Below are 16771 nucleotides of genomic sequence, written 5' to 3'. Positions count from 1 at the left end.
GCAAGCTAGCTAACGTGAGCCAGCTAACTAGTGATTAGTATTAGCAGTTAACACGATATATACTGCCAAATTCTTTAAAACAACATTGGAGGCGGCTTATGGTAGAGAAATTAACATTAACCCTTTCATGTGTGAGTTCCAAATATCTCTAACGGTCGCCCCAGCGTGAGTTTTTTATGCATGTGATGTTAGAACGTTCTCTCCATTCCAGAATGTGATCGTTACACAACAGTACATTTAATCCGCGCTGCCCTCAAACCAAAGCTGTTTTTATTTATAGGCTGTTTTCAACTTGTCAATTTCAAATTATTTTAAAGCAAGTTTATTTTCTAAGAACAGTTTGAATTGAGGTGTGTTCCGCCTCATTCATTCACATAAAAGTAGTCATTTTTACTTTTGCGGACAAATTAATATTTTAGACATTTCTGACCCGGACAAAATTCACATTCTATTAGCTCTGGAAAACAATGCTAATTGCGTCAGAGAAGTATTAGCATGTGTTGTATTTTGAAGCTACTCTGGCCTTATGACTCCCAAGTGGCACAGCTGTCTAAGGCACATCGTCTCAGTGCTAGAGGCGTCACTACAGACACCCATGTTCAAATCAAGACTGTGTTTCTATCAAAGTAAGTGCCTCATTACGTTCTAATAGTTTATGTTTGGCGTGTTCCACTGTAGCTCACTGTGTGTATGGAGCATAATATATTTGTGTATTTTCCTTATAACCGCTGACACGCGAGGTAACGTTACCTTTATGGTGTTATATTCAATCGTGATTATGTTGCTAGCTACGTTCTTCTATTAGCTCTGTAAAACAATGCTAATTGTGTCAGAGACGTATTGGCTTGTTGTATTTTGAAGCTACCCTGGGAAAATTGAAAAATATCATCTTATACCACTTCATTGTTTTCTGAATGCATTCCACAAAGCTCTTTATCATGTCAGCCTTATCCATTGCCCACATTTTGAGGTTATAGTCAAGCACGCAGTCTGGTTTGATATTTCTCTCTCCCGTCAGGTGGACCACCTTCCCTGTGGCCGACATGGTTGCTATATGGACAGTGGAGAGGACATGGATGTCTTTGTTTTGTCATGCCACTTTACTGCCAGCTGTTGACATTTCTTATTTTGTATGACGGGTCATTTAGGATGGCAGTAGCATTGTTGATGAAATGTAGCCATCGCAGCAGAACTAGGAAGCAGTCTTGGGAAAAGAGGGTGGCAAAGAAGGGAGTTGCAAACATAGGACTTGTGTTCCAGTATTCTCTTAGGGAGTTCTTCTTTACTATCCCCATGAGAATGACTGTCACCAAGAAGGTATACATTTCTCTAATTGTGGTTGTCCTCCCCACTCCTGGCTGCTCTCGCTTCTCCTGTAGCTCCAAGGCATAGTGATTGGTCTCTGCTATGTCTCCCACCAGCTCCTCTGTCCAAAACAACAAGAAGCACTCTGCCTCAGATGGAAATGGCAAGGGGCTTTGCACTCCAGACTGGGACTCATCAAAGCAAACAGCAGGGCCAGGAGGGGTGAAATGTCTGGCAGCCTTCCAGCTACCACAGAACTCCTGTACTTCATCCACTGTCAGTCTGCCACCATCACCACCAGCATCTTCAAAGGGAACTGGGACTTTGTCAGTGGACAAGGGGTCCTCAGATTCAGTGTTCTCAGTGGCCGGGGGGCAGCTCCTCACTGTCACTGTCAGAATCTTATTCCTGACTTTCAGACTCATTGTCAGAATGTTTTTAAATCTCCAGAAGTTGTTTCCTTTTGAAAGACATTGCTAATGCTACAGCTTAGCTCACTAGCTACATACATAAACAACAACACTGAATGGCTGAGAGTGGGAGTAAGAGGTTACGTGATTGACTGCCTGCACGCACCATTTGTATCATTAAATCACTATCAGAAAATAGTGTGGTAATTATTGATATATTTACTGTTTTATTCACATGTTTTTCAATTACCGGAGATAAGTCATGCATTCCGATTCTTGCATAGATTGTAATGGGCACATTGTGGGTGAAATACCTTTTTGAAGGTTGTACTGATTATGAGCTAAGCTAATTCCAGCTATGTGTGGAGCCATGTTTGTTGACATACAATGCATTCTGGGTTTCACGTAATCATCTTTCGGACAAAAGATGTTATAACAAAATGAGGTAAGGGTTCACTCATTTTTTGAGAACTTCAGGAAGTGAATGGTGGGATGTGAACGATGGTAGACGACACACCCCTTCAACATGCATACTATAAACAGACCAAACTCATCTTGTCTTCTATTATCTTTGGTTTCTGTGAGGAAAAAAAGCATGTCTGCGCGCTGAAACTAATCATCTTCGGATTACTTTCGATTTCTAGAAAGTGTTTTACTCAATTATTTAGATCAACGGTGAGCTCACCCGTGATGTGATTAATTATACATAGTAATTGCTATTAGCTAATTCATATTCTAGTTTATGTCAGCCGAGAGTTAGAAAATATGACCGCTTGTGTTGCGTCAATCTTTCCCCAGTTAGCGCTAGGACAACTGTAGCATATATTTTTCCGATTTGGATGATTGTGTTATGCTATAAATACTTTTGTGAATATCTGAACATTCCATCCAAAAATAAACTGCTCACATTCTGGACATAACTTTGTAAGGACTGTGTTTGTGTAAAAAATTTCTGAAAAAAGTGTGGCCAGCTCAAATGCTGATTGTCATTTGAAACTGGACGTTCGAAATAAGCGTTCTAATCACACCGGTTTGATTGTACGCTTCAGGGACCACTGTAGAACGATCACACCCGTGTGATGGTATGTGTGAAATCGGTTAAATTCTCTGACAACAGCTCTGGTGGACATTGCCGACAGTCAGGATGTCAATTGCACGCTCCCTCAAAACGTGAGACATCTGTGTCATTGTGTTGTGTGACAAAACTGCACATTTTAGAGTGGCCTTTTATTGTCCCCAGCACAAGGTGCACTTGTGTAATGATCATTCTGTTTAATCAGCTTCTTGATATGCCACACCGGTCAGGTGGATGGATTATCTTGGCAATGGAGAAATGCTCACTAAAAGTGATGTAAACAAATTTGTGCACAAACATTTGAGAGAAATAAGATTTTTGTGCGTATGGAACATTTCTGGGATCTTTTATTTCACCTCATGAAACATGTTACCAACACTTTACATGTTGCATTTATATTTTTGTTCAGTATATGTTTTCCCCTTTCTCTAATCACCATTATTTAATTATTTTGTGTTGTTGTTGATGTCATCTCACTTCGCTTTAGCATCCGTGGCCTTGTCATTCATGCTATAATATCTTATCTGAATCTGAAAGAAAGAGACAAAGAGAGGGGATGAGAGATATAGAAGACCGACAGAGAAGACAGAAAGCGTGAGAGACAGTAAATGAACGTGTCTGTACCTTCATAAAGCGAGCATAGTCAATGACGCATGCATAGGCGCTGGTACCTGAAATGATCACCTTGGGCCGGAAGAGACGGGCGGTCACTTCCAGCTGGTTGTAGTCAGTGAGTCATATGGCAGGCTGGTGAGAGGGAGGAAAGGAGAGAGGGCAAGAGAGATGGAGGGCAAGTGTGAGAGATGGAGGGAGAAAGGGATGAACAAGTACGCAAACACCTGAAGCTTTACAGCTAAATGAGGGAGTGAGAAACCTATGCATACAGGCAGAATGCACTGAAAAGGTATACGTTTCTCCATATCGGTCCCATTCAATTGTCATCAACCCCAAAGCTTTGCACCCACAGCTTCTTAAGGACAGGGAAACCTGCTTTATTTAGACAGAGGAATAATCTCCCATCTCTAGATCCCTCCTCACTCCATCAAGGTGGTCTCACACACACACACACACACACACACACACACACACACACACACACACACACACACACACACACACACACACACACACACCGCCCCTCACTACATCAAGGTAAAGATCATTTTGAGGATGGAGGACAGAGAGAATAGGACAAAGTGGTGTGAGTGAGAGAGTAGGATAGAGTGATCCCCGCCGGCCGGCATGTTAATTTCCTATTATCTCTCCTACAGTGGGGTCCTGCCCATTCATCCATCACACAGACACACACGCAGAGTAGAGGAGACACACACACCATTGATCACATCCCCATCACAACACACACGGATAGACACACACACACACCCAAACTTTGCACACACACACACACTAGAGCGCACACACAAACCAAAGCCTTGATCAGCACAACACACTACATTGATCACCTGCAGTGATTCCCCTAAGATTTTTTTCAGCAGAGATGGCAAAGGTAGCACCACTGCACTGTAGGGAGATGAGGAAGGAGCAGTGGCTGTGGGTCTCATTCGCGCCCCTGCTCGCTCTGTTTGCTACAAATGTAAGTAGTAACTCGTCACTCTGATATTAAAGGGATATTGTGGGATTTTGGATATTAAGCCTTTTTTTCTACTTATCTAGACTCAGATGAATTCATGGATACCATTTGTATGTCTCTGTGTGCAATTCGAAGGAAGTTGAAAGTAGTTACGCGAGCCATTGCTAACTACTAGTGTTAGCAACATGACTGGAAGTCTACAGGAACAGCCAGTCATTGCAGTAACACTAGTTAGCAACTTCCTTCAAACTGCATGCAGAAGCATAAAAATGATATCCAAAAGTTCATCTGACTCTGAGTAAGTTAAAAAAAAAGGGCTAAATTGCCAAAATCTCACACATCTCTGCAGAAATATTAAACAAAAAATGTGCAACGGTGGCCCGCCGGCAGTAAAAATTTTTTTGGGGGAAACACTAACCTGAACACTACACGGGCCAGAAGAACAGTTATCAGGAAAATATCAGGAATGGATACAAACCAGTAAGTGCTCAATGACACAGAACTAAGTACAGCACTGACCAATATGAACCAGTAAAATAGATCTAACAGGGCAGAGTAGGATATCTATGATTATCTACTGTTACTGCCTATTATATTATATCAGTGACGAGTAGCATTTATAGTAGTAATACTGCGACCACAGATGAGGAGAAGTAAGGCCATGAATGTTCCCCACTAGCGTAGCAGACGTGAGCAGTGAGGGTGCGAGGGTGTATAGATCAGAGAGTGTGGACACTGGACAGGGTTACATTAGGGCTCTCAATTCATATAGGAGGAAAGGATCCAAGGTCCCTTCCCTCAGACCTTCTCCTCCAAAGGGAAGGAGGTGAGGAGAGAGGACACAAGCAATCGAGGAAAGGCAAATTGATGAAAACCTAGTAACCTGGGGTGGGGGTAGAGAGGGTCTCTACTTACATTGAGCTTGTAGGGCAGGGACTCAAAATAGATGGAGGTAGCAGAGATCCTGTTCGTGTCAGACATGTAACCATGGGTCAGACTGCAGAAGGACCACAACGACAACGTGTTAGGCAACATGACATTAGGTTGTTTGGTATACATTTACATAACATGTTGTAACTTACAATAAATGTAATATATGCACAGTATTTTTTTCTTCATATACGTTGTCCATGTCATCTAAATTAACAAGACAATACCTTTGAAAAAATATGGAACACACTATGATAGTAAAAGATACTGAGTTAGTGGCAGTCAGTGTACCACGTTTCAGGTAAGACCCAAATGCAGACTGTGTAGAAGTAACAATGTTTATTACAGCAACAGGGGCAGGCAAACGACAGGTCAAGGCAAACAGGGGTCGATAATCCAGAATGGTGGGGCCAAGGAACAGGACGGCAGGCAGGCTCAGGGGCAGGCAGAGTAGTCAGGCAGGCGGGCTCAGAGTCAAGACAGGCAGGGGTCAAAACCAGGAGGGTGAGAAAAGAGAGACTGGGGAAAAGCAGGAGCTGAGACAAAGCGCTGGTTGACTTAACCCACAAGATGAACTGGCAACAGACAAACAGAGAACACAGGTATGAGTACCCAGGGGATAATGGGGAAGATGGGCGACACCTGTAGCAGGGTGGAGACAAGCACAAGGACAGGTGAAACAGATCAGGGCGTGACACAGTGACTTGGTGAGAGAGAGATTGAGAAAGTGAGAGAACAAGATAGAAATGGAGACCGAGAGATAAAGTATGAGATCATGTAGCAACAGTCATTAAAATTGTTAAAAGGTTTAAAATATAATTCTGGTAAATGCAACAGTTGGATACAAATACTCCAAACATTTGGGAAAAAATGTATCCATCATATATTGACTGAATTATAACTAGAGATGCACGATATACCGGTGAAGATATCGGAATCGGACGATATTAGCTAAAAATGCCAACATCGACATCGGGCCGATGTCTAGTTTAACGCCGATGTGCAAAACCGATGTCAAAGCTGACGTGCATACCTGTATAACGTAGGTACATGACGTAATGACACCACGTACAATGTTGCGCTACACGTGCAACACAGCATTCCTAACCTAGCCCACAATGTCTGCTGTGTGGATCGAGCAGTTAACAAGTCGAGCTGCCATTTCAACGGCATTTGAGAACATGTTTGAAACTTGGAAACATGAACACACTAGCTAGCTCCATTCGAACAACTGACTCGAGAAATAAGCTCATCAACTGCGCCTGCAGCAGACATGATACCCTATGTCATGGCATTGAAATGTCTGCTCAACAAAACTGCCGAAACAGGCTGTGAACAAGCGATTCGGTGGCATTCTCTCTTTACTGTGTCACCACCATGCTCGATGCTATGTACAAGGACCGCTAATCCGATGCACTCAAGAAACAGGGTTTATGTGAAATGTTACATACACAGCACTTACATGCTGACCAGACCGGACACGTCGCGTGCGCGAGCGTCGCAAAGTAAATTTTGAAATCCATGTTATTCAATTATTGCACCCACACTGCTTGTGCGCGCTAACGAGCGTCTGCGACGCCAAGGGCTAAAATAGAAGTCATTCCTATTTCTGACGCAGATCGCGCTGAAAGTCCTGCCTCTCCCATCTCCTCATTGGTTTATACAAGCAGGTACCCACGTGCCATCTCCTCATTGGTTATACCCACGTGGGTGATTGAAAGACGAACTTTGTTGCCGGTTGTCATGGTAATACTATGAAAGTTTAGATGCGATCACCATATAAGTTCAAAGATGAGAAAGCCTGGAAGGAGGAGAGATGACTAGAAACGATTCGATTGGCCGTTTTATGTGTGGAATAATTGTCGGAGTAGAAGACCTTATGCATTTCAGGTAAAATAACAACTCAATGTTTATATCCCAGGACAAATTAGCTAGCAACAGCAAGCTAGCTAAATAGGACAAATTAACGTTAGCTAGCAAGTGCAAGCTAACTAGCTAAATTGCCATACATGTTTAATGCTTTTCGACCTGTCCCCAAATTAATGTCATTGGTTCAGAGTTTGTTTTGATATTTTAACCTGCGTGTCGTGATCGCGTTTGGTGTGGGGGGGCAAAATACATTTATGCACGATAGCGCACGCAAGCAGCCGGTTTGGGTTCCGTGTTAGGAAGAGAGGCCACAGACAAGCAGAGCTGAAACTTCACTGCTTGACATGTATGATGAAATCCTGGTAGAGAATGACACGATTGCACAAATGAACAATGAAACAGCACAGCAAGTAAGTGAAAGTAATAGGTTTTGATTTTGTTTTACTGGTAATGGGGACATATGTAAATGCCAACAAAATAACTTTTTGGTCAGTGTGGTGTGTATGTGTGTGTGACCTTTATTTAACTAGTCAAGTCAGTTAACAACAAATTATTATTTACAATGACGGCCTAGCCCGGCCAAACCCGAACAGCGCTGGGCCAATTGTGTGCCGCCCTATAGGACTCCTAATCATGGCCGGATGTGATACAGCATGGAATCGAACCAGGGACTGTAGTGACGCCTCTTGCACTGAGATGCAGTGCCTTAGACCGCTGTGTCCATGTGTGTGTGTTAACTATTTAACTGTACTAGAATGCTTAAAAGGCCGCTAAAATGTTAAATATCGGTATCGTTTTTTTGGCAAGGAAAATATCGGATATCGGTATCGGACAAAAATGTCATATCGGTGCATCACTAATTATACAACATTGGCATGGACAAATAATTAATGGAGTTCAGGCAATTTGGTGGGAATTCAGGTAATCAATTTCTTGTAAAATGTCACCATTTTTATTATGCACTCATATACAGTACCAGTCAAACATTTGAACACACCTACTCATTCCAGGGTTTTATTTTTACATTGTATAAATAATAGTAAAGATATCAAAACTAGGAAATAACACATATGGAATAGTGTAGTAACCAACAAAGGGTTAAACAAATCAAAATATGTGTTAATATTTGAGATTCTTCAAAGTAGCCACCCTTTGCCTTGTTGACAGCTTTGCACGCTCTTGTCATTCTGGAATGAATTGCAATTAACAGTTGTGCCTTGTTAAAAGTTAATTTGTGGAATTTCTTTCCTTCTTAATTCATGCGTTTGAGCCAATCAGTTGTGTTGTGACAAGGCAGGGGTGGTATGCAGAAGATAGCCCTATTTGGTAAAATACTAAGTCTATATTATGGCAAGAACAGCTCAAATAAGCAAAGAGAAACGACAGTCCAGCATTACTTTAAGACATGAAGGTCAGTCAATCCGGAAAATTTCAAGAATTTTCAAGTTTCTTCAAGTGCAGTCACAAAAACCATCAAGCACAATGATGAAACTGGCTCTCATGAGGACTGCCACAGGGATGGAAGACCCAGAGTTACCTCTGCTCTAGAGGATAAGTTCATTAGAGTTAACTGCACCTCAGATTGTGGCCCAAATATATGCTTCACCGAGTTCAAGTAACAGACACATCTCAACATCAACTGGCCTTCGTGGTCGAATTGCTGCAAAGAAACCACTACTAAAGGACACCAATAATAAGAAGAGACTTGCTTGGGCCAAGAAACACAAGCAATGGACATTAGACCGGTGGAAATCTGTCCTGTGGTCTGATGAGTCCAAATTTGCAATTTTTGGTTACAACTGCCGTATCTTTGTGAGACGCAAAATAGGTGAGCGGATGATCTCCGCATGTGTGGTTCCCACCGTGAAGCATGGAGGAGGAGGTGTGAAAGTGTGCGGGTGCTTTGCTGGTGACACTGTCAGTGATTTATTTACAATTCAAGGCACACTTAACCAGCATGGCTACCACAGCATTCTGCAGCGATACGCCATCCCATCTGGTTTGCGTTTTGTGGGACTATCATTTGTTTTTCAACAGGACAATGACCCAACACACCTACAGGCTGTGTAAGGGCTATTTGACCAAGAAGGAGAGTGATGGAGTGTAGCATCAGATGACCAGGTGTCAGAGCAGCTGTCAGAGCAGCTTACCGATCATTGCACCTGTACACATCCTATCTGTAAATAGCCCACCCAACTATCTCATCCCCATATTGTCGTTTCTTTTTTGTTCCTTTGCACCCCAGTATCTCTACTTGCACATTCATCTTCTGCATATCTATCACTCCAGTGTTTAATTGCTTAATTGTAATTATTACGCCCCTATGGCCTATTTATTGCCTTACCTCCCTAATCTTACTACATTTGCACACACTGTATATAGACTTTTCTATTGTGTTAATGACTGTATGTTTATTTATCCCATGTGTAACTCTGTGTTGTTTGTGTCGCACTGCTTTGCTTTATCTTGGCCAGGTCGCAGGTGTAAATTAGAACTTGTTCTCAACTTGCCTACCTGGTTAAATAAAGGTAAAATAAAATAAAATGAAAATTATAAAATAGATTAAAATGCTTTTTTCCCTAATTTATATACACACACAATACCCAAAATTACCCATTTTTTTTTTATGTTTGCAAATTTATTACAAAAATAGAAAACTGAAATATCACATTTACGTTAGTATTCAGTATTTTGTTGAAGCACCTTGGGTATGACGCTACAAGCTTGGCACACCTGTATTTGGGGAGTTTCTCCCATTCTTCTCTGCAGATCCTCTCAAACGCTGTCAGGTGGGATGGGGAGTGTCGCTGCACAGCTATTTTCAGGTCTCTCCAGAGATGTTCGATCGGGTTCAAGTCCGGGCTCTGGCTAGGCCACTGAAAGACATTCAGAGACTTGTCCCGAAGCCGCTCCTGCGTTGTCTTGGCTGTGTGCTTAGGGTCATTGTCTTGTTGGAAGGTGAACTTTCTCCCCAGTCTGAGGTCCTGAGCGCGGTTTTCATCAAGGATCTCTTTGTACTTTGCTCCATTCATCTTTCCCCTCTATCCTGACTAGTCTCCCAGTCCCTGCCGATGAAAAACATTCCCACAGTAGGATGCTGCCACCACCATGCTTCACAATAGGGATGGTGCCAGATTTCCTCCAGACGTGACGCTTAGCATTCAGGCCAAAGAGTTCAATCTTGGTTTCATCAGACCAGAGAATCTTGTTTCTCATGTTCTGAGAGTCCTTTAGGTGCCTTTTTGGCAAACTCCAAGCGGGCTGTCATGTGCCTTTTACTGAGGAGTGGCTTCCGTCTGGCCACTCTACCATAAAGGCCTGATTGGTGGAGTGCTGCAGAGATGGTTGTCTTTCTGGAAGTTTCTCCCATTTCAACAGAACTCTGGAGCTCTGTCAGAGACCATCGGGTTCTTGGTCACCTCCCTGACCAAGGCCCTTCTCCCCCGATTGCTCACTTTGGTCGGTCGGCCAGCTCTAGGGAGAGACTCGGTGGTTCCAAACTTCTTCCATTTAAGAATGATGAAGGCCACTGTGTTCTTGGGGACCTTCAATGCTACAGAAATGTTTTTGTACCTTTCCCCAGATCTGTGCCTTGACACAATCCTGTCTCGGAGCTCTATGGTCAATTCCTTCGACCTCATGGCTTTGTTTTTGCTCTGACATGTTTATGGGAATTGGGTGAAAAGGTGTTTACAGTAGGTGTGTGTGTTTGGGTGTGCGTGTGTAGGAGGTGGGAGGGGACCAGGGGACAGAGTATATTCTGTCCATCTGTTAGTCATTCAATCTGACAATTCCAGTAATTTCATTTCATTACGTAGTAAATGCAGTGGACCGTCTGGGGACTGAAATAATGGAGAGGGAGAAACATAATGCCTGCCAAAAATGTGAAAAACACAAATAATTAACAAACAAAAAAACTGCTTTACACCACTGTTCTGTTACCTCAACTAGTGCCTAGTCCTACAGTATCCACAGTCTTGCCTCCTGCCTGGGTACCCCTCTGAGTACTTGTTGTTGAGGCAGGATCCCTGGGCCTCGAGAGCAGCCAGTCTGCAGAAGTTCTGTAGGGAGGAGAGAAAAACCAGAAGAAACATGCACGTCAGGATCAGATCAATGCAGGAGACAGAAGGACAAGACCTTGTTAAATTAAAAACTGCTAAGTGATTAGCAGAAATCTCCCCTGGAGCCAGTAGCAATCATTACACTATCGAACCCAGTCTTCATACACTTATCTACAACAACGAAAAAGAAAAGGGCGAAAAAGCACAACCACTTCTATAAGCGGTGGCACTGTTTCTCCTCCTAGTCACCTGGCTCGGTTGCCCCCCCCGCCTAAGAGAGCTTGGGTTCTATTGACAGTTTTGGAGGTAGAGGGCCTGGATAATACTTTGATCGCCTTTGGGCCCCGCATGGAAAATAAAGTAGGGGGAAGACTAAGCGGTGGTAATGCACCGTGTAACGTTTAATCAGAATTCTGAACACCCTCACAGTTTTTTGCCAGTGGTGCTAGTGGGGAATCCTAGGCCTGCTATAACCACCATAACTACAGTGTCAGCTCCCACCCATGGAGAGCGAGGGGACTGTAAGCACTATTCAGTGTCATGGAGGTGACAGGGGACAGACAGGCACCTCAGTGTGGCATTCTGACACTCCCAGCCCAGATTATCACAGCGCCTGTCGGGTGTCAGGCCACGCTCTGCCACACACACACACACTCGCTGATACACACACGTCTGGCACAGGGGCCTCCCTATAGGGTTGTATGCTAATGCCTCTCAGACCTCCACTAGAGAAGGATATGAGAGATAACATAAAGGCGCAGGTAATAGCTTACACACACACACACACACACAACCACACGTAACAACAGCTTTCTGCTGTGTGCGTGTGCCATGCTGAGAAACAACCCCATTCCTCACATTAGACTTGGAAATGCAATCGCTGCCTGCGTGTTGTCCTTTTAAAACAAGCAAGTAAGCGGAGTAGCAGCAAGCTCAGCTAGTGGCACCTCAACCAGGAAGCCTTGGCTGTAGCCTGCCTGCCGAGAGGAGGCGAGGGTGTGTGTGTGTGTGTGTGTGTTTCAGAGGAGAGAAAGGGGGCGGTATGAAGATATCAGCTTTATCTCAGACTAAAGTGGGCCAGTTTTGTGTTGAGAGGAAGCTGATATACTCCACTGAGCAGGAATTGCAGGGCTGGAAGGAAGGAGGGAGGAATGGCGGGAGGAGGAGAGAGGATGAGGAACCTCACAGGATATAAAGGACCCGTGCGTTACGAATTTCCCTGCCGAGGGCGCTGTAGGACTATTTACCAGCGTGTGTTTGTTTATGTCTGGCTGGCGCCGCGTAGTTTAGCTCTCCCCCTCACTTGAGAGATATCGATCCCCTCCAGCTCGTTGCTTCAGCCAAATCGGACTCTCCCCATGCATCCACACACTGTTCATGCACTGGTCATGCATGCTCGCTAGCACTGCACTGACCGGACAGGTCCGTGGCAAGGGTATAAATACAGCCAGGGCCTGGACGGTGATATTCCAGTCTCAGAACGTGGGTGGACTTATGTGCATGTTGTTATTGTTGTTTAGCTTGGCTATACTGTACCTCTGTAATCATTATTTAGCAATTACTATGTTAAGTATGTATGCCATCTCATTGGCTTGTAGCTCTGCTTTAGGTTACTTACTGTCATGTAAATAGTCCTTTCTTGCACTGCTGTCATTTATTACTGTTAGCAGCCATTGCTAACATTACTGCCGTGTAATACATGCTTATTACCTTAGATACAGTCCTTACCTATTGGGCTGTTGCTGTTCGGTTCCATTTCTATTCACTGTTATGTTCCATTTGATATGCATACATTCATCCTGCTCTATTCATCACACTCCATGTGTATTCCTTTCATTTCAGTATTACAGATCCATCCCCATGTACATCTCTTGCTCTCTGTGTGTGTGTGTTTGAATAAAGTTTCCTGTGTGTATTAACTCTTGGGCTCCCTTATTACCCTCTAATCGGGGGCGGTGTCAGTGGGTCACAGAGTTGGGTCACGTCCTTTCACCGTGTGTCTTTGTTTGAATAGTAAAAAATCTCCTGGTTCCTTCAAATGTTTATGGAATGGAAACAAAAATATGCACTGATTTATCTAATGACGTGTACAGTGTTTCCCCCAATTGTTTATTTTTAGCTAAGGCAATGGAGGAGAGGGGGGTGCCCTCTATATCAGGGTTGGGTGCCTGGCTTAAATCGGCCAGAAATTGGAGGCAGAGAGGAAAATGTGCTGTTATTCAGGTCATTTCCTGCAATTCTATGATTTTTTTCCATGGAGCTAAGAGAATTTTGCAGTGTGAAAGCTAATTTCTTACAATTTTAAACATTTCGCCATGGCTAATTCTGTGTTCTTCTGCTCAAACATTATAACAAAACCAATGGGGACCCCAATCGGGGACATCGGGCATGTACCCTGCGTGCTCCGTTAAGGTAGCCACGCCAAAAACAGATTCATCGTTTTTAGAATTTTTGACTCCCCCTGACTGTCTAGCTTTTCTTTAGGTGGTTTCGACTTCTCAAAGATTATATTTTTTCAAAATATATTGGTAAATGGCTGCATTTAGATAGTCTTTAAAACCTGAACCTAGGCAACACAAGAACTAGGGTCTGGTTTCAATTATGGACTCTTTTGGTTAAGGTAGTTGATGAAAATTAGCCACTTGCGAAATGCACTCATTAGCTACTATTTTGTATTTTATTCAAGCGGATAAACTAGTGACCCAAGCAGTGACGTAGTTCCTCTAAAAGAGCCCATATCATTGAAACCAGACCTTAGTCACTGTGTTGCTTAGCGAAGGTTTTCGAGACTAGCGTTTAGACAGGCAGCCCAGATCTGAGATCTGAGAAAGATCTGATGTAACAAGGTCAGATGTGATTTTGTCAAAAGACCAATTAGTGGAAAAAAAGATCAGAATTGGGCTGCCTGTGTGAACGTCAGTTAATGATCAGGATCTGGGGTCATATGTAGGCTATCAAGTGTATCAGAGTAGGAGTGCTGATCTAGGATCAGGTCCCCTTTGTCCATGTAATTGTATTCATTGTGATCTAAAAGGGTAAACTGATCCTAAATCAGCACTCCTACACTGAGACTCTTGATACATACAGCCACCGATTGAAAGTGAATGGGATTAAGCCTAAGTGTGTCTTGTAATTACTAAACTGACAGTTCCAGCCTGACAGCTCAGTTTACCTCTGAAGCGATGAGCTGCACTGTCTGTCCTCTTTCTGCAGCAGGCCCCACATCTCAGGGTCCTCCTGGGCCAGACTGTCCTGCCCTGTCCAAGGGCCTTGTGTTCCACATTACTGGTAGCGGCATGCTGACCCCTCCTTGCCCCCACGCTGCAGAGAGCCACCGGGGCACGGTTGGCAAGCAGCTGGAAGAGGGGAGAGAGAGGACACAGGGACAGAGAGAGGTTATTCATGGGTCCATGATACAAAGACAACTAGGTCGTGTTCACTTGGTGCCTTGGGAACAAAACATTTGGAAATGGAGGATGTATTGGCATGCTAGATTAGCAATTGCCCAACAGCACATTCTTCCACAAATCTCAATAAATTAAGGCAACAATGGTAGCATGGCATGTTGTTATGTACATTCATACGATTACTAAAGCTATCATAAAACCCCAAAAGATTATGAATAGTTGTTAGAAATAGAAATTCTGGTTTTGGAGGTTAAAGTTACTGGAATTATTCAAACCTAGTTGGCGTAGTTGGCAGTACTTGCACATCACCAGCTCTTGGCTGTAAATTGATGTGTTGGAGATACAGAAGAAGCTAGAAGTGTGTCAGAGACTGTGACTACATAATCAAATTGGCTTCTTGGGAACTTACTGTGTCCTGTGAAAAAGAGACACATGGAGTGTGTTCTCACTATCGTTTAAACAACGAATACATTTGAAACCACGTTCAAACTTCAAACGCATGAAGTATAAAAATAGAATCTTGTGTCTCCCTCTCATGCAGTCCAATATGTAACGAAAAACAGTCAGCTGCGTGTTTGTCAGATATCAATAATCAGCGTGGTTGTTCAATTATGTCTATCAGCAGTACTGAGAGGAGGACTCTAGCTGGCTCCTTTACTGCCCAGTGTACCAGACCCTGGCAGAGGAACAGTATAGCACATATTCAGCACTTCCTCTTATCTAATCTCAGCTAGCACAGTATGCCTAGCGGCTTCATACTCTGTTCCATGCTGCTGCTGCTCACTACTGGATATTGTGGGTACAATGCATACAGAGTCCACACAGTTTAAGCTTCCCTCTTTCACACATTAAACATAGGCCTATTCCTATTAGATCCCTTGTGAATGATGTCTTTTGACCTCAATGGAACTTTCCTGGTTATATTAAAGGTTAGATCCTGTTCTGGGCCCGGTTTTGCCATAGCGGTGGAATTTATGCTTACAAGTGTTTTAACGATGAATCTTTCCTACAATGGCCAAAGATGTAACATGCGTTTCCTAAAACACCACGCAGAGACAACGTTTACCTAAGTGCGTCGTTGAGACATCTGTTGATACTGATAGGATCAAAAAGGCAGCGCTGCTCAAGGATTAGCTTCATCCATTAAAATCTTCATTAACATTAGAATTATTTGCCAGTACTGACAACGGATCAGCTCCTAGAAAGATTTTGGTCGCCTTCCCCTGCTCAAACATTGCATGCATCAACCAATGGTTACATGCCGCGTCATCAACTGTGTCATCGACTGACAGATTGCTTTAACATATGTGGTTAGCTGACACGTAAAATACCTAACAAGTCGTACGTTTTGGCAGGCGTCAGCAACGCCTGGGCAGAGAAACGAGCCCATTATCACCTATAGCTGCAAATATTGAGTATGTTTACATGCACACTAATAATTCAATATTAAACTGATTATGGCAGTAGGCCACGTATGGAAATACTCATGTAAACATCTTACTCTGCTTATCTTAAATCGGCGTAAGGTCAAAATCAGAGCAAGCATACACCGATTAAATCTTTAGAATTATAAGGACACGTAAAAAGTTGAATCAGTGTTCCAGCGGTGTGTATTTGATCTGCGCATGTGCCAGCACCGGTAGCGCAAGCCTCCCTCTTATATGCGAGTGAAGGGAGTTCGAAAAAACTGGAAGTATGAAAAATATTTGTAAGATGCTAAAACTTCATGTCTGAACTCAAAAATAACATGGTCACTGTGGTAAACTGGGGCTAATCCCACTGCTGACAACATGTGAGAGAGCTAGCCTACTCTAACACTCTAACACTTAAAGAGGCATAAAAAGTCCAATGCAGCCGTTTTATCTCAATATCAAATCATTTCTGGGTGACAATTAAGTACCTTACTATGATTGTTTTCAATTAAAATGGTCAAAAATAAGCAAAAATCACTTCTTAGGAGTGATGTTACGTTTGATAACGAAGCCCAGAACCATGCATCGAAATCACTAAGCAGTGTGCTGGTGCTTGTATTCACTTTGTCAGACGCACGTCATAAATGACGTCTGAAAATTGTTTAGTTGAACAACAACCTGAGTAATGTAATGAACCTATTTGACACAATT

At 43.2% G+C, this 16771-nt stretch overlaps 1 long non-coding RNA gene across 2 annotated transcripts; it reads right to left on the bottom strand.

Annotated features, from left to right (window-relative positions):
• Positions 1-3115: 3115 nt before the first annotated feature.
• On the bottom strand, positions 3116-15841 carry LOC139535392 (uncharacterized). 2 transcript variants are annotated; one of them, XR_011667117.1, is made up of 6 exons: positions 15715-15841; positions 14414-14597; positions 11123-11241; positions 5297-5378; positions 3462-3537; positions 3116-3320 (listed from the first exon to the last, which is right to left on the bottom strand). It is a non-coding gene; the product is annotated as an uncharacterized lncRNA (long non-coding RNA). The 2 variants fall into 2 exon arrangements; XR_011667118.1 differs by lacking the exons at positions 14414-14597; positions 15715-15841 and adding an exon at positions 12970-13129.
• Between the last annotated feature and the right edge of the window lie 930 nt (positions 15842-16771).

Source organism: Salvelinus alpinus, chromosome 12 (genome assembly GCF_045679555.1).
Source record: "Salvelinus alpinus chromosome 12, SLU_Salpinus.1, whole genome shotgun sequence".
Classification (NCBI taxonomy): Eukaryota; Metazoa; Chordata; class Actinopteri; order Salmoniformes; family Salmonidae; genus Salvelinus; species Salvelinus alpinus.
This window is presented reverse-complemented; position numbering and strand designations above follow the sequence as displayed.